Below are 25,498 nucleotides of genomic sequence, written 5' to 3' on the forward strand. Positions count from 1 at the left end.
TATCTTTTCTTTTGTTGATGTGATGTATCACAGTGATTGATTTGCGAATGTTGAACCAGCCCTGTAACCCAGGAATGAATCCCACTTGATCATGGTGGATAATTCTTTTTATGTGCTGTTGCATTTGATTTGCAAGTATCTTGTTGAGGATTTTTGCATCGGTATTCATCAAGGATATTGTTCTGTAGTTCTATTTTTATGCTGGATCTTTGGCATGGGAATAAAAGTGATGCTGGCTTCGTAGAATGAGTCCAGATGTTTTCCTTCCATTTCTATTTTTTTGGAAAAGCTTGAGAAGAACGGATATTAACTCTGATTTACATATCTGGTAGAATTCCCCAGGGAAGCCCAGGGCTCTTATTTGTTGGGAGACTTTTGATAACTGATTCAATTTCCTCACTAGATATGGGTCTGTTCAGATTTTCAATCTCTTCCCATGTGGTAGTATGTGTGTGTGTTTAGGAATTTGTCTATTTCTTCTAAGTTGTCAAGTTTGTTGGCATATAATTTTTAATAGTATTCCCTGATAATTGCTTGTATTTCTGTGGGATTGGTTGTAATAAGTCAATTTTCATTCATGGTTTTGTCTATTTGGGAGCTCTGTCTTTTCTTTTTGAGAAGCCTGGCTAGAGGTTTGTCAATTTTGTTTATTTTTTCAAAAAACCAACTCTTGGTTTCATTGATCTGTTCAACGGTTTTTTTTTTTTTTTGGATTCTATATTGTTTATTTCTGCCCTGATTTTCATTATTTCTCTTCTTTTACTGGGTTTGGGGTGCTCTTATTGCTCTCCTTCTAGTTCCTTTAAGTGTGCTGATAGATTTTGTATTTGTGCTTTTTCTAATTTCTTTAAATAGGCGTGGAGTGCAATGTACTTTCCTCTTAGGACTGTCTTTGCTGCATCCCATAGAGTTTGAATTGTGTTTTAATTTTTACTTTTTTCCATATATTTTTAATTTCTTCTCTAATTGCCTGATTGGCCCATTTGTTCTTTAGTAGAGTGTTCTTTAACTGCCTTGTGTTTGGAGGTTTTCCAGTCTTTTTCCTGTGATTGATTTCAAGTTTTATAGCATTGTGATCTGAAAGTGTGCATGGTATGATTTAAATTCTTGTATATTTATTGAGGGCTGCTTTATACCCCTGTATGTGATCTATATTGAAGAATTTGCAATGCACACTTGAGAAGAAAGTAAATTCCATGGCCTCAGAATGTAGAATTCTATATGTATCTGTCAAATTCATCTGGTCCAATGTGTCATTCAAGTCCATTGTTTCTTTAGTTATTTTCTGTGTAGTTGATCTATCCATTGCTGTAAGCAGAGAATTAAAGTCCCCTGCGATTAGCACATTCTTATCCATAAGATTGTTTCTGTTTGTGATCAGTTGTTTTATATATTTGGGTGGTTCCATATTTGGTGCATAGACATTTATAATTGTTAACTTTTCCTGATGGATAGACCCTATAATTATTATATAATCCTCGTCTTCATTCCTTGTTATTGCCTTTACTTTAAAATCCAGTCTGATATAAGTATAGCTACTCCAGGTTTCTTTTGACTTCCAGTAGCATGATAGGTATTTCTCCATCTCTTTACTTTCAATCTGAAGGTGTCCTCAGTTTTAAAATGAGTTTCTTGTAGACAGCAAATAGATGGATTTTGTTTTTTTATCCATTCTGATACCTTATGTATTTTGATTGGAGAATTTAGTTCATCTACATTCAGTGTTATTATTGAAAAATATGGGATTAGCGTCGCTGTGTTCTCTGTAGGATTCATGCTTATAGTGGTGTATTTGGTACCTTGCGTTCCTTGCAACATTTCCCTCATAGAGTCCCCCTTAGGATTTCTTGTAGGTTGGTTTAGTGGTGACGAATTCTTTCAATATTTGTTTATTTGGGAAGACTCTTATTTATCTCTCCTTCTATTCTGAATGGCAGGCTTGCTGGATAGAGGATTCTTGGCTGCATATTTTTTCTGTTCATCGCATTGAAGATTTCCTGCCATTCCTTTCTGGCCTGCCAAGTTTCAGTAGATAAGTCTGTCGCCACTCTGACAGATTTCCCTTTGTATTTTAGGGCCCTTTTATCCCTAGCTGCTTTCAGAATTCTCTCTTTGTCCTTATATTTTGCCAGTTTCACTATGATATGTCATGCAGAAGATTGACTCAAGTTATGTCTGAGGGGAGTTCTCTGTCCCTCTTGGATTTCAATGTCTGTTTCCTTCCCCAGATTGTGGAAGTTCTTAGGTATAATTTGTTCAGTTACTCCTTCAGTGCCTTTCCCTCTCTCTTCCTCTTTTGGAATTCCTATGATACGGATATTGTTTCATTTGATGGTATCACTCAGCTCTTGAAATCCTTTCATGTGCCTGGATCAGTTTATCTCTCTTTTTCTCAGCTTCCTCTTTTTCTATAATTGTGTCTTCTAATTCACCTCTTCTCCTCTCTGCCTCTTCAATCCGTGCATTGGACTTCTCCATTTTATTATGCACCTCATTTATAGAATTTTTAAATTCATCACAACAATTTTTAACCTCTAGAGTCTTTGTAGCAATAGTTTCTCTAATGTCTTCCATGCCTTTTTCAAGCCCAGTGATTAATTTTATGACCATTGTTCTAAATTCTTGTTCAGTTATGTTGCTTATATCCGTTTTGAGCAATTCTTTCACTGTCATTTCTTTCTGGAATTTCTTTAGATGAGAGTTCTTCCGTTTTGTCATTTTGGTTAGCTTTCTGTCTCTTGTTAGTTTTAAAAGGTTGTTTTGCGTTCTGCACCTGTGAGTACTACTATATTAAGAAGGCTCATTGAGTGTCCGGGGCCTGTCTGCTCAGGAAGTGTGCTTTTAATGGTGTCTCTTGGTCTCTATTGTTGAGACTTTGGTTATTTTATTTCCCTACTTGTAGTGGTATTTGGGATTCTCCACCATGTGTACTTTGGCTTCTTTCTTGAGGTAGTTCTATGAGGTTGTTTTCTCAGCAGACTCTGTCTCTTTTCCTCCCAAACTCCTGCGGTTCAGTGTCCTATGGCTTCTGGCCTTCTCCATTTGAGATAAGGGGGCAAGTGAAATGCACGGAGCTCCCTACTTCTCCCCCATCTTGCCTCTCCCTGAGTCCTGCGTTCTAATCTGATTTTTAAAATAGATTTTTATTCTCTGCTGAAATTCTCCATTTTCCCTGTTGTAGTTATAGGGAATGATTTCTTTAAGGCTGACATATAGAATTTTTTAGTCTCCAACCCTTGTAATTGAGAATTCAAGTCTTTTATTTATTTTATTTCTTTTCTTCCTTAAGTACTTTTTCCAGGGCAATCAGAGGCAGATATTTTAATTTACATTGTTGCTATAGTAATCAAGCGCCACAGGCAAGTATCTTTCTAATGTTTTGACATCAGTGAGGATGCCATTTTATAACAGTATAGGCTATGATTTAAGTAACCATGATGCCACTCCAAGTGATGAATTATGAGCATCTCATCTCTCCCTTGCAAGGAAGTAATCTTTTATTTCATCACCTATATTAGAAACTTAGTGCCAGAATCTCAATTTGAAGGACTAATTCCTTGGGCTACTCTCATTTCTAATTAGTTGAGCTTAACAGGACACAAATCGCCCGCTGAAAGTGTTTAACTGAAGAGAGTTTAATAAACAAAATGTTTTCAGACTTGTGGACACTGTTAAGGAAACAAATAGTGATACAGGATGTAGATATCAAGCAACCGTGAGAAACCATTATCACTCACCAATAGGATCATTCATTGTCCAAATAGTCAAGGGCCACATACCAGCTCAGTGAGTCAGAATTTGAGATGCACACATGGGTGGTTACCTGTAAACTTCAGCTGAGTCTTAGCAAGCATGAGCATATAGACATTTATGTTGAAGTTATCCACCCTATCTTGATAAAGATAGAAAGGCAAAACTCACAGTGTTTTAAGTCTGTAGGTCTACAATGAGGAATCAAAATCACAAAATGTACAGATATTGAGCCAGGTTCTTTCATTACACACACACACACACACACACACACACACACACACTCAGTTACTGCATGCCTCTTTAGACAAGTCGCCGCATTAGGTGTATAGTAGTGTATGTATTTCCTTTTGTCCTCTTTATATTTTCTACAATGAATATATATTAATTTTGTTATTCAAAATGTTTTCTCATTTTCCAAAAACATTTTAAGGAGTCTTACTTAGATAATGACATGAAGGTCATTGAAAAGAGAGGCTCTAAGAATGAGAAGGCATTTTAGATTAATCTCAAAGAGTATGCAGGTTTGAATATGAAAAGTAAAAAGAAGGGCAGCGTATATAGATACAAAACCTGGAGGAAATACATGCAAATAATAGAACACAGAGAAATAACTTTATATATATGTATATATATACATATATATATATGTATATATATATAGGATCAGTTACTGCAATCTAACAAAAAAACAAAACAAAGAACAAAGCACAGCTGTGATGTCACGTGGTTTGCTAAAATTTTGTCAACTTTAAAACCTTTGAATTAGCTCTTTACAATGAATTTACATCTTTTCATTACTGTCATATGAGGCTTGTGTGGTGTCTAGCATATCATAAATGTGCAGTCAGTATTTATTTCATGAAGGGATTTGAGTCCTGATCTCTTTGTCTATCTAGAGATCTGCAATACCAAATGATCTGCTTATATCAAGATACATCTCCATACTTGGCACCTCTGTGAGCCTCAGCTGTTTTTTTGATGTCCTATTGCCTGCCTGACTTAGCTATAGGAGTGTTCTTGCCAACTTCACTCACTGAGACAACAGAAACGCCTTGCTGTGAAACAGTTTAATCAATAATCTGGCTTTTATTTTTATCAATGTCAAGCATCCCTTAATTTTTAATATTTGGGCATTGTCCTGGAAACAGACTAAAGATTTCATGTTTCCCCATCGAGTTATATTTAAACTATTTAAGTTCCCTTAGATAGAGGTCTCCCCGAAAAAAAAAAAATGGAACCAATTCTTCTACATGAATCCACTGACAATGGATAAAACTAGATTGAATCTACTATTAGTGAAAGTGTGCAAATTAGTAGACTACTTGATAACACAAATGAAAAAAGCCAATTGTGGAGAATAGAATAAGCTAAAAATTAAACTGTACTGCCATTTTTGTCATTTCTCATTATACTTATCCCGTTTCTTATAAAAATGTCTGTTTTCAAAATTACAGTATGGTTGCTATGGTAATATGCACTTTATAAAGCATGTACAAAGGCTGTCTTCATTTCCACTGTGTCCTGAAATAATAAAGGCGATTATTAAAGTGGAGTTGCAAAAGTCTGAAAAAAAGAGTCTGGTGAGAGGGAAACAAGGAAGGCGTTAAGCATTAAAAGAAAAATTTCAAAAGATCTCATGAAGATCTCATTAAGTATTTGTGGTAGTCTGGGGGTCATTCAATGATATTTTGGACCACTTTCAGAGTCTTCCTGAGAAATAAAGTGTCGATGATTGATGATGAATTGTTCATTGATATTTGACAGCACTGACAGTTTACCTGTGTGATTTGGGATTATTTTCCTTTACAAGAGATGAGTGAGTTAGAATCTCTGAGTTAAAATTTCAAACACAGTGTGTCCCTGACTGAGTACTTTTCACATTTCCTCCCAGTCTTTACTGTTTTAGAGCTATACTTATTCTATATCTATTTCTTTAAAATTAAAAAGAAATGATTTTGACTCTGCTTTACAGTCAAAATTATTCTGATGGACACAGACTGGAGACAAGGCACTAAAAGGCATTAAAAAACATGTCACTGCCTGAAAAGTCATTATCCCTTGTATGAACATTTACCTCGAGATCACGTTTTTGTTTTTCACTATGATCATTGGGAAAGCAAGGTTTCAGATTGCAGCTGTTAGACTCATTCTGTTTAAGAGACGCTGAAGAGCCTTTCAGAAGAGATTCTGAAAAATTAATAGCAGCGTTGTCCTCTATCAAGAGCTTTCATCAAAGGGAGCCCCAGTGCAATTAAAATTGCTTCATCTAGGACAGAGGCTCTCTCTCAATAGGTATTTTTAATTGGATGGTTCTACTATGGCTCTATTTTCTATCATTTGTCTGTCTACACCATAAAGTAAGAGCTGCCGATACATTTGCAGAAAAAACAGAATTGACCAAAACACAAATTAGGATTCCACAAACAGTGTAATGGTAAGAGGATTATAGAAAATCTATGATTAACTGTTGTTTAAATTGAGGACATTTGGCATCTTTATTTCAGTGATGATATAATCTATGCATGAAAATTTTAAGAAGGTGGAAATAGTAGGTACTTATTTTTTGTTTTGCTACACACACTCAAAAATTCATATTCACAAACATATTGTAATTTTGTATGATTCATCATATTCACAAATATATTGTAATTTTGTAAGATATTTAGGTAAAATACTTTTGTATTCATATATGTGTTATAAATAAAATAGGTAATTTACTCAGTTATTTAAAACTTCCCTATCATTTAAGGAAAAGTGAACTGTCTTTGGTAGACTAGTTGTATCAGACATTTCATGTCTTTATGAATTATGTGACTATGCAAGTGTGTTTATTTTGAATCATGGTACAAATGTCATATATAATTATTTGAGATAAAAATATGCGGCAATGCATGCAATTCTTTTCTGTACACGTATTCCCATAGATATCAAATATGAATAGGCACCTGAAGCTCTTTGATTAAATTAAGTTAAATTGAGCAAAAGTTTCCTGGAGAAGTTCTCAAATAATTGATACTAAGTACAAACCATAGGAGATTGTCCACTTATAGACTATTTTTATACAAGTATTTACTGCCCAATGCAATTTTAAGTATATTTTTCCTTTCTTCTTTTCTTTGTATTCAGTAACTTCTAAAATTGAAGTACAGTTGGGGTGCCTGGGTGGCTCAGTCAGTTAAGCTTCAGACTTTGACTCAGGTCATGATGTCACGGTTTGTGGCTTCAAGCCTGCCGTCGGGCTATGTGCTGACGGCCCACAGGTTGGAACCCGCTTCAGATATTCCCTATCTCTCTGCCCCTCCTCTGCCCATGCTCTGTCTCCTATCTCCCTCAAAAATAAATAAACATTAAATAGTTTTTAAAAATTTTTTAAAAAGTTGTTTCAATGAATTATAAGCAATTCCTACTGGTAGAAATATATTGTTTGTGCTGAGTAACATATCCAGGGGAATTGTTAATTTCATTATAGGAACTGATTTCTGGTGATTTGATTCTACCCTTTTGTTCATCAGAGTTATGGATTTCTAACCTTCTGAGTTCATTAAATAATATATTTGTAAGTGTTTTTTTTTAATTGTAAAAATGTTGACAGATATAAAGTAGTGTGTATGTTCCATTGCTGGTAAGGAGTACATGTCTCATAGGGTGACAATTCTATGGTAACTGTAACTGCATTATTGCTGTTTATATTATCTTAGATAAACTATTAGGTTACCTAATGAAGTTTGATATATAAATTCAGATTTGTTCAGTAGTGTTCACTAATAAGAGCATTTAAAAAATTTTTTGGATTTTTAAAAAAAATTTATTTCTGAGAGAGAGTGAGAAAGAGAGAGAGAGACAGGGGTGGGGGGGAGCATGAGCAGGGGTGGGGCAGAGAAAGAGGGAGATACAGAATCTGAAGCAGGCTCCAGGCTCTGAGCTAGCTGTCAGCACAGAGCCTTACTTGGGGCTCGAACCCACGAACCGTGAGATCATGACCTGACCTGAAGTCGGAAGCTTAACTGACTGAGCCACCCAGTCGCCCCATTAGGAGAATTTTTAGATGATCAGAAATTATTATGAAGCTAGCACCTATTTTCCTGACCACATCCAGGTCTATTATATCACACTTTTCTATTCTTATGACTGATCAGGAATGGCTATTACATGAAAATTTTAGGGGATTTGGTATTCTCTCATATAAACGGAATACTTTGGTAGATGCCAGAGAAAATATTTGCTGGGATCCAACACTTTCTTATTTGATAGATAGCCTTTCCCTATATTCCTCCATTATGACATGCATTGTCGAAGTTGATTACACTTCATAATGCTGAAACATTAAATCATATTGAACTAAACAACTGATAACATCATTCTAAACTTTATAATGATCAGAACTAATTTTTCTTATGTTGTCTGTTTTTCTCTCTTGGTCTAGATTAGTGCTTTCTCTTGAACTTAATTAATTCACTTGCATGTGATCCTAACATGAATTTATATTTTATTATTAAGAAAAGAATCTTGCTCTTTTGTTCTCTGTATGGAGAGATGTGGGTGTTGGGTCCTATCTTCAGCCTTCACTCTAACCAGATCAATTTGTTTGGGAGGCTTATGCTACCGCTGTGAACTTCCCTTTTTCTTTCATTAAAACCTATCCTGACTTCATATTTTAATCTCAGAGCTCTTAAAAATTCATTATTTATGAATTGCTTTGAGGTATTGGGAAAAAAGATTTATTATTTGTAGTGATGCTGAAACAATATATACTGTGTTATTTAGTACACACTGAGCTCTCTTTTATGTGTTATATAAAACATATCAAAGTATGTTTTACCTTGGGCAGATTCGAGTGGTTTTAGGAAGTGTTGAATTATCAGGAAAAGGAATAGTAGTGATCCAGCAAAGTGTTCCACTTTAGAAATGTCTGACCATTCATTTTCTTATCCTTTAAGGAGTTTATATATCAAGATGACACATTTGAAGTCAACTTTTAATACCTAATTGAAAATTTGCAGGTATCGAAAGTATGATAAAAATAGAAAGAAGTAAATTTATTTCTCATTCTACCAACTAAAAGTTATACGCAGAATTTTCTAACAGATTTATCAAATTTTCATAATTATATATAATTTCATATCTGTGTGATAATATCTGTGCACTCAAATCATCAATTACAGTTTCCATTGAATTTAGGAACAGCATAACTTCCATTAACAGGTCTAATTGAACCTCAGTGTTGCTGTGAAAAAGTCTGATGATAATCTATTTTTCCCTTTATAAGTTGCATGCTCTTTTTTCTAAGTGTTCCCAAAACATGGTCTCTCTTCTTTTATTATTTTTTTAAGGTTCAGCAATTTTATTAGAATATGCTTTGGTGTTGATCATTCAGAGTCAACATTCCCAGGCACACATACACATTTTTCTCAATATGTAGTTTCAATTGTTTTCAGGAATCTTTTATGTTATAGCTTTTAGTATGTATTCTATATTCTTGCTTTGGTTTTCTTTTGTCATTTTTCTTATCTATATTTAATTTCTTATGTCTGTTTTCAATATCTTGCCCATTTTCCTCTTAAATCTTCTTTCCTATTTCTTCAATTTTTATGGATATTTTAAGTTTTCTTATTTTTTATTTTATCTGAAGGCGTTAATTCATTGTCACTTTGTTTCTGTATTCTTTAAACTTTAGTATTAACTTCTGAAATATTTTTTCCATTGTTTCTAATTCCTTCTTGAGTTCTATGATCTCCAATTCTCAGTCTAGTTCTAATTTATGTTGCTCTTTCATGTTTATAGCATTTTATTAATGTCTTTTAGTTTGTTTTAACATAGTAGGTTTTAGTTTTGATCTATTTTGAGGACATGTCTTTCTGGAATGCTTTCCTTGTCTGTAGGGATATTATTTTGTGCTTTATTCTCTTTGTTCTTATAATAACTTTGCATGGGATTTGATATCTATGCCTTTTTTTTTCATTTTAGGTGAAATTAGTATTCCTGAGCTTTATAATATATCCAAGTTCAGGAAAGCTTTTCTATATTTCCAGAGGTTCTGCTTCTGATGTTTTCGTGCTGTGTTCAGTGATGACTTGCTTTTCTGTGAAATCCTGGTTCTCTTTCCCTCCCCAATTTTGACCAGGAGCTTCTCTTTTGTTCATCTCTAATTTCCTCATTTTTATTTTACTTTTAGCATCACTCCTCAGAGTGGGGCCTTGTCCCAGAAGGAAACCTTTGCAGGTCAGTTTTGAGAGTTACTGCAATAATGCACTCCGTGTCCGTCAGGCCTTGTACTGCCAGTATCTGTACTGACTCCAACCTGGAGAGAGCAAGCCTCCAATCTCAGCTTCTCTTCTGGTCAGGCATCTGTGGTTTTCATGGAATCCAGTTTGACTCATTTGAGGTCTGCTGATCTTTTCTCAGACACTGTTCACATGACTCCCTCTTCTTCCCCACATGTAGGACTGTGACGAACTGCTTGAATTTGGGGACTGGTGGGGATGCCTTTTTACCTAGTTTGGCTGTAAATGTTGTCTGTAGATATTTTGTTTAGCTATTTGCCCCATTAGTTGTATTGGAGAGATGGAAAATACACACTATTGTCATTGGCATCTTCCCAGAATCCTAGCTAATAATATATATATATATAATATATATAAAATATATATATAAAATATCCAGAAAAAAATGCACATAATGTATAGCTTTATGCATAAAGTTACAAAGTAAATACACATATGTTATCAGTACCTAGATACTCTACCCTTCATTAGTAGAGGACTGTTAATATTTTCCTTTTCGTTCTTCTACATCTTAATCTTTAACAATCTGTAAACAATTTATTGAGAAGAGCAGTATACTGAGGTAATTATGACAGTTACATTGTAAATATACATTTGTATGTTATTATTCCTTTATTAAAATATGTATATGTTGTACTCCTTTCTCCCCAACTATATCACACTTACACATGGAAATACATGTGCCTGAGCTCATACATGATGTTGTAAAATAAATTACTGGTTTCAATTCTTCATCCCTCTATTATTCACATCCTTCGCTTGTAACTTTACAGTCTATCCTGCTAAACGTACAGGATACATATTGCTTCCTCTTCACTTTAGCCTTAGCTATTTGACTTACTTTGACCAAGGAAAATGTTAGTTCATGGGTCACAAGCAAGAGTTTAAAATGCACTCTTATACTTACTTATATGTTTGTTCTTACACTCTGCAATTCCCATTCTACCCTGCTTAGCTAATTTGCTAGGCTCAGGAAGAGTGCAAAAGACATATTGAGCAGAACCATCCCAAGCTACCTCCAGTGTGAAACCAACCATATCAGCTGACCTGCGAATTCAGGAGGAGAAAGAACTGCTTAATGTATATTTCAATGAAATATTAAGTTCAACATTTAAAAATTTCAACACATACCATTTGGGTATATGTAAGCTCAGAGTTCTGAAAATTTTAAATTATTTACATTCTATTGGGAAAATTTGTATGTACATATTTTAAATGTGAAATAAAATAGAGTTAATGCATTACTATCATCTCCCGAATTTATACATTTTGATTCACTTTTGTGTGATGATTAAAATCAGTCTTTAGCTTCTTCTTTTCCTGATGTTTTCTTGGAGATGAGTACAATCCTTTAACTTCATTTTTCCTTCTTTCATTGTATGGGTTATTTATTTTGTTCTTTCTTTATTATTATAGTAAAATTTCTTTCTTTTGTCTTTGTAGGTGATAATACACAGGGGCAATGTCAAAGCAGAACTTACACATTTGCTTGATAAAAATAACACGTATCCAGTTTAATTATGATTTCAATGACAGAAGAAATCATAATGTGCATCACATAGGCAAAGCAGGAAAAAACCCTTTCAACATGCTCCCAAGTCTTTCTTCCTCCTGCCTCTTGCATTACATGTGTTTGACTCAGGTTATCAGATGAGGTTTCTAATTGCTTTGAATGAGCAATTTATATCATGGGACATCTCCATATTATATGCAGATGGTTACATAGATTAGGGAATATTTCAGGAAGTCATGTGTCAAAAATCCACAGATTTTAAACTTGTAATTGTAAATCACAAAAATGCTCTGATAAAACATTCCATAAATTAAAAAAAATAGTAGGCTTTCTAGTTGGTATTTCCCTAGCATGTTTATATTGAGATTAGACTGGATCCCATACCTTTTTTTTCCTTTTCCAGATATCTCAAGCCAATAGAAAAAGTGGATGAATGGCAGACTATTTACTTCCCAAGAGATTGTGACTAAAACAGTCAAGGAAAGAACCACTGTTGAACACATTTAATATTAAAAAAAAGTCTTTGCCACACTCTGTGTCTAAGATCTGATGGCTGGATTCATTGATATGTTAAAAGTTATGAAGCACATGACTCATGAGAATATTCAGTTTTGCCTCACCATCAAGTCCCCAGCATTAAGGCAGAGTTTGACACATGAAAGCTCCAATATACTTTTTGATTGAAGAGTAAATGAGGGAGATGGGAATGGCCAGTTGACATTAAATTGCATAAAAGGAACAGTTTGGATAGGGTGACTGAGGGAAGTTTTATCAAAAGAAGTTTTAATTGTTAGAGCTTATGATGATTAAGTTTCTTTGATCTGTTAAACATAACCTGTGCATTGTTCAAAATTTGAGTGAACAGATTTAGAAGTAATAAGGTTGTGAATTAACTTGTAATTTAATAACTACAAATAATAAAACCTAGAAAATAACAGGTGATTTTTTTTATTATACTTGGTAGGAGTTTTGATGGCAGCGGCACCTAAAAATTAATCAAATTATTCAAGACAACCAACTAATCGAAACATGCACACACATACACCTGGAGGCTTTATGGAGATAGCCTATGTTTAATTTCTGCCAGTGCTACTTCCATGGGTGTGACATTGGACAAGTTATCTAATCATTCTGTACCTTTATTTCCCCATCTGTGGGAATTGTAATAGTACATACATCATGGGAACATTGTGAAAATAAGATTGAATAATACACACAAAACGTGTTTGAGAGCAGTACCCAATACGCAGATAATGTTCAACAAATGTTAGCTATTGTTATTTTTATCATTAATTTGGACAATTAATTTAAAGAGTACCAAAATGTCTCTCAATTTTTTAATGTTTCCAATAATTTTCTCAAATATTCTTCTCCAAACCAAAGACCTTGTCATTAAGAAAGTGACTTGAGAAAAATAAGCAGATGAAATGTTAAGAACATAATAGTTTCTCTACTTAAATGAATTCTATATAACTTACTAATATGGAGAACACATAGAGAAAATATATTTCTAACAGCATCCATTACTTTCCTAATATGCTAATAAGTCTGTCTGATGTATTGTGTGAGCACAAGAGGGATACTGTAGATCAGATAAAAAACATAAATCAAAAGAAACAGATTATTCTAATTGCCCTTGCATCTTGTGAAAACAGGAATAGAGAGAACAAAGGCACTCAACTTCTAATGAAGTTTGGTTTATATTTCAGGTGAAAAGCCAATAGAAACATTCAGAATATGTTAATGGCAATTAATTTTAGTATCTCTATACTTTTTTTCCCACACCTGATAAATAAGAGTGCTAAATATGATTATCTCTCAAGTCCTTACAGTTTTAAAACAGGTCTTAATAATCAAAAGCTACAACTAACTGCAGTCTTTGTATTAGTTTACTATTCCAGTAAAAAAGAAACCATCACAAACTTGGTGGCTCACACAATCCAAATGTATTACCTTACATGTCTGAAAGCCAATAGTCCTAAAATGAAATTATCTGGGGAGACTGTGTTCTTTCTGGAGGCTCCAGGGGGAAATTGTTCCCTTACCTTTTCCAGATTCTAGAGGTAGCCTAAATTCCTGGTTTATGGCCCCTTTCTGCCTTCAAAATCAGCAACATAGATAGAACTTATACATCAACTGAATTACTTTACTCTGCTTCCCTCTTCCATGTTTAAGAACTTTTGTAGACCTACCTGTATAATCTAGGATAACTTCCCCAAGATACGGTTAGCTGACAAGCAAATTAAATTCCATCTGTTACCTTAATTCCCTTTGTTATTTAATGTAACAGATTCACTGGTTCCAGAGATTAGTGTCTGCACTTCTTTGGGATTCATTATTCTGCCTACCACAAGTTTGGGCATCAGAAATTTTTCCAAAGCAAGAGTTTGCAGTTATTCATTTTTTTAAAAATTGGATACATTAACTACTCTGAGGCTTAGCTTGTTTTTTTTAAGTTTGTTTATTTATTTTGAGAGAGACAGAGATGGCACAAATGGGAGAGGAGCAGAGAGAGAGAAAATCAGAGAATCCCAAGAGGGCTCAGCACTGTCAGGCTCAGATTTGAACTTAGGAAACTGTGAGATCACAATCTGACCTGAAACCAAGAGTCAAACGTTTAACCAACTGAGCCACCCAGCTGTCTCTCTGATAGTTAGTTTTTTAATTTGTAATATAATGATACTAACTTTATCATAGTTTTGGTATTGTGAAAAATAAATGCAAGCACATTTGTAAAATAACTAGCAAATTGCCAAGCTCTCAATGTTCAATTCTCAAGTAAGTACTCAAAGAACTACAGATGCTATAATAATAATAATTAGTAGTATCTAATTAGTAGTAGTATCTTCATTTGTATAATTATTTAGTGTCTATTGTTTTCAGAGTACAAAAGAAGTCAATATGACATCTTGACAAGTACATAAAAAAGAAAACCATGCCCTTAATGGTCTTGAAAAATAAATGCATTACAGGATTCATCTTAAAGATGGCAGAGAATTAAAGGGGCTGGTATTTCCCTTATCCCTCAAACACAGCTATATTGTGGTCAGAAGACTTAGAATATCCAGTCTGCAGAGTAACAGGAAAATCTCTGCAAGTGGATGAGACAGTGTGGTAGGACAGAGGTGCGTGTTTGCCAATTGGGATAGCTAAAATGGCAGGCAGTGCAGGCACTGAGGGGAGTTGACCCCTTCTCTGGAGAGACAAAAGGAAGAGAATGAGAGACTGTGGAAAGTTGGTATTGTGTTTGGACAAGACACAAACCCTTCTGGACCATGGACAGGGCAATTAAAAATACGGACAGAGACAGTTTCTACTTTGCAAATAGCTGTTGGAGGTCAAGATCAGTATTTTCAGGGGGTGTGCAACGTGCTATAGACCAGGGCCTCCACTATGTATGCCTACCTTGGGTGGAACAAGGAGGAGAGCCAGTCCCGGCTCAGTAGTGATCTCAGGGGCTGACTAGGACACAACAGTCTTTTCCCTCAAGTACTATGGGGAGAGGGTATATTACCCCCCATGGACAAAAGACCCAGGAGGCACTGGCCAGAGACCCTTTGTCCACTGGGCAGACTGGCATTATACTAGAACCCGTCAGTGCAGAGCCAGGATACTTTAAGACATTGGGTTTTGAATCCCAGCCAAGCCCAAGTAGGCATGGGAGATGGTGGAACAGGACAAGCTGGCTTCCTGTGCTGCTCTGTGATGGCTGCCTGAACAGCATGGTTTGAGACACCTAGTCCAGGGAGGAGAGGTTGGGGTGTGGCCTTTTTTCTCCCCATTAGTGGGGCTTCAAGGAACTGGACAGTAACCCCCAGCAGAGGGGGGACCACTTACACCAAATCCCACCCCTCGTACCTGGTAACTATTTATTGGGCATGACACTGACAAAACCAGACTGCCTCTCCTCCAGACCCAGCATAGCCACTGGTCTCAAGAACCAACAGGCAACTGACCTACAGTTTTGTATGTTAGTCTGTTTTTTAAATATTATTATTATTTTCTCTTTTCTTTCCTTCTCTTCTCTCTTCTGTTTTCTTAATACCTTTTTTAATTTTCCCCTCTCTTTGGAATAAGGCTCACATTTTCAGGACAGAAATAAACAATATAGAATCCAAAAAAAACCCCAGTTGAACAGATCAAGGAAACCAACAGTTGGTTTTTTGAAAAAATAAACAAAATTGACAAACCTCTAGCCAGGCTTCTCAAAAAGGAAATAGAGAGCTCCCAAATAGACAAAATCATGAATGAAAATGGACTTATTACAACCAATACCACACAAACACAAGCAATTATCAGGGAATACTATGAAAAATTATATACCAACAAACTGGACAACCTGGAAGAAATGGGCAAATTCCTAGACACTCACTTCCAAAACTCAAAGGGAAGAAATAGAAATTTGAAAAGATCCATAATCAGCAAAAGAATTGAATTGGTTCTCAGAAATTTCACAGCAAATAAGAATCCTGGGCCAGATGGCTTGCCAAGGGGAATTATACTACACATGTAAGCAGAGTTAGTATCTATTCCTCACAAGTTGTTCCAAAAAATAGAAACAGAAGGAAACCTTCCAGACTCATTCTATGAAGCCAGCATTACCTTGATTCTCAAACCAAAGACTTCACTAAAAAGGGGAATTACTGGTCAATATCCCTGATGTATGGATGCAAAAATTCTCAACAAGATACTAGCACATCTAATTCAACAGTATAATAAAAGAAATATTCACCATGATCAAGTGGGATTCTATTCTGGCTTGCAGGGCAGGTTCAATATTCGCAAATCAATCAATGTCACATTAACAGAAGAAAGCGTAAGAACCATATGATCCTGTCAAAAGATGCAGAAAAAGCATTTAACAAAATGCAGTGTCCTTTCTTAATAAAACCCTCAAGAAAGTCAGGATAGAAGGAACATATCTTAACATCATAAAAGCCATATATGAAAGGCTAATATCATCCTCAATGGAGAAAAACTGAGAGCTTGCTTTCCACCTGAGATCAGGAACAGGACAGGGATGTCTACTCTTACCACTATTGTTTCACATAGTGTTGAAAGTCTTAGCCTCAGCAAATAGACAACACAATGACATAAAAGTCATCCAAATTGGCAAAGAAGAAGTCAAACTTTTCACAGATGACATGATACTCTATATGGAAAACCCAATGACTCTACCAAAAAACTGCTAGAACTGACCCATGAATTCAGCAAAGTCACAGGATATAAAATCAACATACAGAAATTAGTTTCAAGAAATTGGTTCTATACACCAATAATGAAGCAACAGACAGAGATATCAAGGAATCGATCCCATGTACAATTGCACCAAAACCCATAAAGTACCCAGGGATAATTTAAGCAAAAGATCTGTATGCTAAAAACTATAGTCATGAAAGAAATTCAACAAGACACAAACAGAAAAATGGAAAAATATTCCATGATCATGGATTGGTAGAATATTGTTAAAATGTCAATATTACCCAAAGCAATCTACACGTTCAATGCAATCCCAACCAAAATAGCACCAACATTCTTCACATTGCTCATCATCAGGGAAATACAAATCAAAACCTCAAATACTAAGACACCACCTCACACCAATCAGAGTGGGTAAAATAACAATTCAGGTAACAACAGGTGTTGGTGAGTATGTGGAGAAAGGGGAATCCTTTTGCACTATTGGTGGGAATGCAAACTGGTGCAGCCACTTTGGAAAACAGTGTGGAGGTTCCTCAAAAAATTAAAAATTACCCTGTGACTGAGTAATAGCACTGCTGGGAATTTATTCGAAGGATACAGAAATGCTGATTCATAAGGGCACATATACCCCAATGTTTATAGAAGTACTATCAAAAATAGCCAAATTTTGGAAAGAGACCAAATATCCATTGACTGATGAATGGATAAAGAAGATGAGGTTTATATACATATACAATGGAATGCTACGTAGCAATGAAAGAGAATGAAATCTTGCCATCTGCAACAATGTGGAATCTATTCCAGAAGCCAAGACTACACTGTATGTTAGCTAACTTGGCAATAAATTTTTTTAAAAAAGGAAAAAGAAATGCACTACATACAATCTAGAGCTATTGTATGCAAAACAGATGCCCTTTACACCCTTTGCATTATCTATTCTTTAGTAATAATCTTTTGTTTATTAGTAAACTTTGGATATTCTTGAAAAATTTCATTTACAAATAGATCTGAAAGACGTTTTGTGTCAATTAAAATTCACATTTCAATTTGAGTGCATTCCTATTATATGGATATGATTTGAAAGTTAACTGTAGTTATAAAAACTAAAGAGGACCAAGAATTTGGGGGAGGTGTTAATTTCAGTATTCTAGACTTAACAGAAAAGGTGGGTGTAAGAACATGATTTGAAAGAGTGCATTAGCAGATGCTGATTAAAATGCCATTTTTAGCAGAGGGTGAAGCCTAGAAGTGTAAAGAGTGGGAGATAAAGACAAAACTACTGTCAGGATGGACACCTGATGGCATTCAAGATCTATGTGTGGGATGAAGTTGGCCTAGTAATGTAGGCAGGTCACAACCAGCAGATTAATGCAAGCTTAGAACCCTGGGCTATAATTTTATAAGATATTTTCAGACTCAAAAGGAGATTTTAAAATGAGCTGACATGATTAAGGTCCTGAAACAGTAAAAAGATTTAAGTAGTAGAGATTTCAAAGTGCCGAAAGAAGGACCAGAGACATTTTGCTGAGCCAAACAATGACATTCTGAAAGAGAATAAAATAAAGTCATAATTCACTTTTCCAATCTCACTGCAAAAAGTGTTAGCAAAAAACTTGAGGATCCTGTGCAGGGGAAAAAAGAAAACTTAAATCATTTTCATGACTTGAAAAACTTTTTAATAGAGAATAAAAGAAGAGAAAGTACAGTAAAAGTATAGAAAACAAATGAAAAGTTTTCATAAGAGTTTAGAACTAACAATAATTTTTGGAAGGAAGACTTCTGAATGTTAAAGTAGACAAAAATAATTCATAATTGAAATGAGTCAACATTCATTGAATGCTCAATGTATATATGTATTATGCACTATAACTTAAACATATATTCATTCACTGGGTTCTTAATAGAACCTCTTGGATCTTGCCATCTGTATTTTAAAAGTGAAGAAATTTCAAAGACAGAAATGCAAAGTAATTTCCCCTCAGATAAATAGCTAAAATTAGCAATGGCAAAATTAGCAAAGCTGGTCAGACAAGTTTGAATCCATTCTTTAATCCTTCTAAAATAATTGCCTTTATTCTTAAAAAGTGGATGTGTTAAGCATAGAACTGATTCTTATAAGTAAACATAATTTCATAAAGTCTTATGATGTAATAGCTTTTCTAAACATTTAAATATACCGTCTTATCTAATTTTATAGTTACTCAGTGAATCAATTATGATTTTCTCAACTTCCAATGTAGAAAATTTTACATGGACCAGATTTTGGAGAACAGAAAACCCCTGCACTGACATCCTAATGCCAAGTCAATTTCACAGGGAGGTTGGTATTACATAATTGGACCCCCAAAGCATGCAGAAAGAAGTACAGTATGATAAACTTTATGGAAGGAAAGCCAAAGTATTGAGGTATGGAGTAACAGAAAAGACCTAAGATTACCGAGTCGCAAACTTTTCTGTAGGGAAATAACATTTTTGTTGAAATGTGAAAGATAAACAAGAAGTAACAGGCAAAGAGAGCAGAAAAGAGCTTGTTGATTTGGATGAAGTAAAGAACAAGTGGCTAGAGTTCAATGAATATGTGGAGAAAGATGAGTAGTTGAGTAATAACTAAATAATTAGGATGATTTGACAAATGAAGGGATTTGGATTTTATTATAAACACAATGGTAAGCAAAGAGAAATGTTGCAGGTCTCATCTGTGATCAGTTCAATTTCATCTTTCCACTATAGGAGGAGACTTTGGTAGTAGCCCTTGAAGATGAAAAATGGGTTTTTTAGGTTGAGGAAAGTTGGTTTAGAGAAAAATGAACAAATTTCAAGGCAAAATGGGCATATAATTGATTGTGCACAGGCTGTAATAAGTAATTAAATATCAAGAACAAGCTTCATGGTTCTGGTTCATATATTTGTACTGACTTTCAGTTTTGGACATACATTGAGCATATAAACCTGAAAATCACAGGAGAGGTAAGAGTCAAATAAAGAATTTGAGAATTTTCTGCATGGGAATTAAAACCCTGGGAAAAAATGAGGTCATTTACATAGAGAAGGTAGAATGAGAAATAAAGACCTGGACTGAGCTCTGATATAGTCAAAAAAGTAGATGTCAGTTAATAAGGAAGAAAGGGCAAATGAGACTAAAAAGAAAAATCCAAGTTATAGGAAAGATATAAGAAGAATATGGTATCAGAGAAGTAAGAGAAATATAATTATATGGTAGAGGCAAGAATTAGCATCTCCAATGATTCAGGGAGATCCAGTGGGGTGGGGGGTGGGGGTGGGAAGGAATCATACATGAGATTTATTGCATTTCTGAAGTTAGATCTCAGGATCTCAGTGGTGGCCATAGCAAATACAATTTGGGAAAAAGGAAACAGGAACAAAAGCCATTATAAAGGGGGCTGAAGATTGAATTTGAAGTGTAATTTTGTTGAACATATAAACTATTGTTCTGAAAGATCAAACTAAAAAAGCAGCGAAGATATGGGTTGATAAAAGATGTGAAAAACAAGAGAACATTTTAATTCATTTATTTGCTTTTATTACATAAGGGAAGAAAGGATAAATAGACTTGTACCTTCTTTCTCCCAATACCAGAGGAGGACTGCTAGAGGAAGACTGGAAAAGCAGTGTGTTGATCCAAAATGAATCCCAATGAGAGAGAAAGAGACAATTAGAAATCATGTGCTTGAAGGAGTCAGGCTTCTCAAAAAAAGAAAACTTTATCTGTGCCCCTGTCTCCTCTGTATTCTTTTAATCTTGGTGCATTAGGTAAGACCTAGGGATTTAACACATAAATGGTAATTAAGACCCAGAGAACTTAATAATGGGATTTAAGGTAGAGTAGGTCATAGTGTGTCTGGAATAATATTTAAATCTAATATTTTCTAATCCAAAGTCTGCCATTTTAACAAATATTCTGTAGGGTTTTTGAAAGCCCAAAATAAATAAATAAATAAATGGTATGGCCTAAAGCAACATATTTATTCACTTGAATATATAGATAGCCCACTTCAAAAAGGATTTGTGAGGAGTTACATTTTTTGAAAAAATTTTTGAGAGAGAGAGTGCACGCGCGAGCAAGCGGGGGAGGGGCAGAGAGAGGGAGACACAGAATCTGAAGCAGGCTCCAGGCTCTGAGCTGTCAGCACAGAGCCCAACCGGGAGCTGGAACTCACCAACTGTGAGATCATGACCTGAGCTGAAGCCTGATGCTTAACCAACTATGCCATCCAGGCACCTGGAGGAGTTACACTTTAAGATATCCAAAATATGATAGAGCATATGACCCAAATTATAAATGAAGTCGGAATTAGATAAAATAATAAATTTTGTCAACTGAGAAATATTTTGGACTAGGAATTTTGGTCACATGGTATTTCAGCTAAGTTTAGTTAGAAAAACAAAAATGAAAAATGACTCTATTTCACAGATACCTGATTCAGTACATATTACCAAGAGTTTTAACTTCAGAAAAAATAAAGAGTGGTATATCCTGAACTTGAATAATTTGAGATAAATCCATATTTTGAACAGGAGAAGAAGGGTCTAGACAACATACAAATCAAATTTTGTTGCATTTCTCATACTACCCAATAAGGGATCTATACATATAAATACCTGATATTTGCTGGTCAAATTTAAGAGTCCAAGTGAAGGAAAAAAAAGAAAAAAACAAAACAAAACCCTTAACTGACTGAAGAAATTAAAATAGCTATTTGAATAAATATAATCATATTTTTGTCTGTTGTTAGAATATGTCTTAAATATGCATGACTAAATAAATCAATGAAAAAAACCTGGCAACAATTGAGGGAAAATTACTAAATTACACAGAATAAATGTTGAGTTTGATATAAAGACACAGGTAATTGTTATGTTATAACTAATATACGCTTAATGACTATTATTTTTCAAAAACAGAACAAATGTAATTTAATGCTATCTTTTTGACCTAAGCAGAGTGTGCTGTCATTACCTAATTTATACAGTCATGAACAGCAGCTCTAATTCAAATATGAATCCATGCACAGATTATATTGAGATAACAGTTTTATCACAAATTTCTTTTTTTCTTTCTTTTATATTTTATTTATTTTTGAGAGAGACATAGAGACAGCATGAGCAGGGGGAGGATCAGAGAGAGAGGGAGGCACAGAATCTGAAACAGGCTCCAGGCTCTGAACTAGCTGTCAGCACAGAGCCCGACGTGGGGCTCGAACCCACGAACCGTGAGATCATGACCTAAGCGAAAGTCGGATGCTTAACCGACTGAGCCACCCAGGCGCCCCTTTATCACAAATTTATTATTGATCTAAATTGTGATAAGTATATTAGTGGTGATTAATTTAAAACATAATTTAATTTGCTAACGTTTAGAGCTTAAAATAATATTATGTAATTTTGTTAATTCACATGAATAAAAATATTAAAAATGAAACAGTTGCATAACTGTGTGGAAAATATAAAATAATTATTTACTTTATTAAAATGATGATGCATTGGTTCTCCTGGTTCTCTCCTGAGTCTGTTAAGGATATGACTCTTGTTTTTGGCTCGGGTCATGATCTCACAGTTCATGAGATCGAGCCCCACGTAGGACTCCCATGCTGACAGCAGGGACCCAGCTTGGGATTCTCTCTCTCTCCCTCTCTCTGTCTCTTCCCCACTCTCTTTCTCTCTCAAAATAAATAAATAAGCTTAAAAAATTGATGAGGCACTGATTAGCAAGGGATGATGGAATTCCTGGAGAAAGATTTAGAGATGAAGAAGTTAAAGGTAAAGAAGTCTTAGAGTAAATTCCTCAATGTTAGAATACTTTGTAAAATTATCTTCTTCCTAAACCACACCAAGCAGTGAATAAGAATGTGTAGTAAAGAAGAGCTTTCTCTCCTCTAAGGAGGGAACAGCAGTACAATCATAAGCTTTCCCATGATGCCTTTCTTCATAATGGCATCATTTTTTTGATCACTTTTGTTGTTGTCTGGTTACTTCAATTATTTTTATTTTTTAGCTACTTCACTAATACTACGTAAACATGGATTTAAAACTGCTATAAATTAAAAATAACTATAACCTCATATTAAAGTGTTAATAAATAGAATTTATCATATTGTTATGATCATCTATAGTACTTGATCAATGTCTTTAATTTTTTTTTTTTTTTTTGATGGGAGTTGTCCTTTCCTTCACAGACTTGAAGGGCAGGAGAGCAGTTTAAAAATATGGAACGCTTCACGAATTTGCGTGTCATCCTTGCGCAGGGGCCATGCTAATCTTCTCTGTATCGTTCTAATTTTAGTATATGTGCTGCCGAAGCGAGCACTGTCTTTAATTTTTTATATTACTGTAGTTTTTGTAATATATATTTGAAATACAGGTATCTTTAATTTTGTTGTTGTTGTTCATAAGCTTTTTATTCTTCTTTCCTCACACTTAGGAATTTGGTAGCCAATTTTTACCTATCAGTGAAAAACAATTGACTTCATTTGTGTATAAGAACTCTGTGTCAAATAAAATGCATGTATATAATATCAGCTGTCATCCTAAGCATTCTAAAAAACATGATAATTTCAGAAAAAAAACTATTAAAAAACCCTCTCAACTTTATTTTAACTAATGAGGTACAAAAGAATAAATGATTATTCCTTTATTTTGTTTTTACATCACATAAAAGTTATCAGAGAAACATTTACTTTCCAATGTAATTTTTGTTGACAAATAATTCTTATTTTAAGTCAGTGCATCCAAGCCCAATTCTTCAAAGACCATGACTGCAAATTAGCTTTGCCTCAGAAGCCACATGATGAGAATCAACAGAACAGAACACCAGGGTATCAAGGTAAATGCTTTCCAAAAAGCTGAGTAAGGGAGAGCAGAACAGAAGGTGGGCTTAAGAAATGTTTCAAGAGCATACAAGCCCCCTTTGGGGGCAATGAGCTGTAGTCATAGGCAGAAGAAACCTACAAAACATCACAGTGTGCAAACAATTAGAGACAGATTCTTTGCAAAGAGAAGCAAGGTGTTATCCATAAGGCCACAGAGCTGCAGATAATGGGATTCCCACCAGGAAGCTAAGCCAAAACACCACAGAGTCATGTAATAGCACTTTCAGATACATACACATCCTTTCAGAAAATAATACTATTAGCTAGAATTTTCAGCTAACAGGCTCAAAAATCACATAAAAATAGACGGTTTTGAAGCAAAAACTCAAATCTTCTCTCTTTCCTAATGATTTTACTTAGACATTGAGAAATAAAGGCTACACATTTACTGATACAACTTATGTCCACTCTGTATAAAACAACTCGGAGTTCATATTCTTGGATTATGTTTTTGATGCATTAAAAGTAAGTCATACTTACAGACTAAATATTTTTGCACACAATCCATTAATTATGTATTTTTGAGGCTATCATTTCACTCGAAAAACATATGCATTCTTTTTATATATAGGAATAATTGGAAGCATTGTGAACTCCAATGACTATGGATAAATATTTTGTAATGCAAAGATAGACAAGTTAACTTTGAAAAACAAATTGACCAGCATATAATACTATAACACTGCAATGCAAACCCTAGATAAATATGGCCAAATAAGAGAAAGTAAAAACAAACACTAGATAGATAGCCTGTCTAGAACTCCAACAAACTCTTCTGTAACAGAAAATAAAAAAGTTATTTTTCTAGAATTCTAGATCTCATTCAAATTAATCTCAATAATAATTTATTTAGCTTGCTATCTTAAATAATAACTATGATAGTGATAATTATCAAAATTCAATTTTTAAAATGCATATTTTCCTGTTACTGCTGAAAGTTGAATTATATTATCTGATTCTAAGTATTTCTAAATATTTGATCACATATTTCATAAAACTCAAGTAGATATTATAATTATACTACAATGATATATTTATTACTATGAAATCTTCCTGATATACACATGAAAGCCAAATATATCATTTTTGAAAAGCACTTAAATAATTGTTTTGATAAAATTATGTAAAGGATGCAGTCCCTGCTTCCCATCATTACTTATGTCTCTGTGGAAGCGAATCACAACAGTTTTAATAAATACAATTCTATAGTCATTTATCCATACTTCTAAAAATAGTGACTCCCGAAAACACTGAAACATAGTTTCTAATCTTCAGCTTAATCTAACCCAGTGTGTGTACCAGTTCATGATTACTTAATACTTTCTGTTAATTTATAGTCTGAATTTAGCTGCCTGGACACTTGTACTCTTGTTTTTGCTCCCATTTAACTAGTCACTCCTTCCCTGTTTTCTTTACTTGGTTTTTTTCCCTCTCCTTTTACTACCGTAATGTAGTATATACTACCGTAATGTACCAGGGTACATTGGTCCTCAGTCCCTTTTATCCACAATAACTTTTTGCTCGTGTTTTTATTCTCATGCTTAATATTCTGGCTTTATGACGAATGATTCTCAAACTTTCTTCTCCAGACCTGATGGATTTCCCTCAAAACTAGACTTTATAGCTCCATTTGTAGTCATGTCTACTTGGATGTCTCATTTCTAATTTTCTTCACAGCTTTTCTAATTTTCTTCACAGCTTTTATCACCTATTCTTATAAAACAGTTTGCATATATTAAGTTTTGTCTGCCCACCATAGTGATTCTAAGTTGCATTAAGCTAAGGAATCATTATTTTGTTCCCTGATAAGTATCAAAAGCTAATAAGGGTGCCTAACACATCTTGGAGGCTTAATAAATATT

The 25,498-nt window shown here is 34.4% G+C and overlaps 1 non-coding gene across 1 annotated transcript; it reads right to left on the reverse strand.

The window, feature by feature from the left end:
• Window positions 1-22,967: 22,967 nt before the first annotated feature.
• Window positions 22,968-23,074, reverse strand: LOC144244393 (U6 spliceosomal RNA). The gene has a single exon (XR_013338933.1). It is a non-coding gene; the product is annotated as a U6 spliceosomal RNA (small nuclear RNA).
• Window positions 23,075-25,498: the final 2,424 nt, after the last annotated feature.

The sequence above is a fragment of the Crocuta crocuta genome, unplaced genomic scaffold, assembly GCF_008692635.1.
Source record: "Crocuta crocuta isolate KB4526 unplaced genomic scaffold, BGI_CrCroc_1.0 scaffold158, whole genome shotgun sequence".
NCBI classification, from domain to species: Eukaryota; Metazoa; Chordata; class Mammalia; order Carnivora; family Hyaenidae; genus Crocuta; species Crocuta crocuta.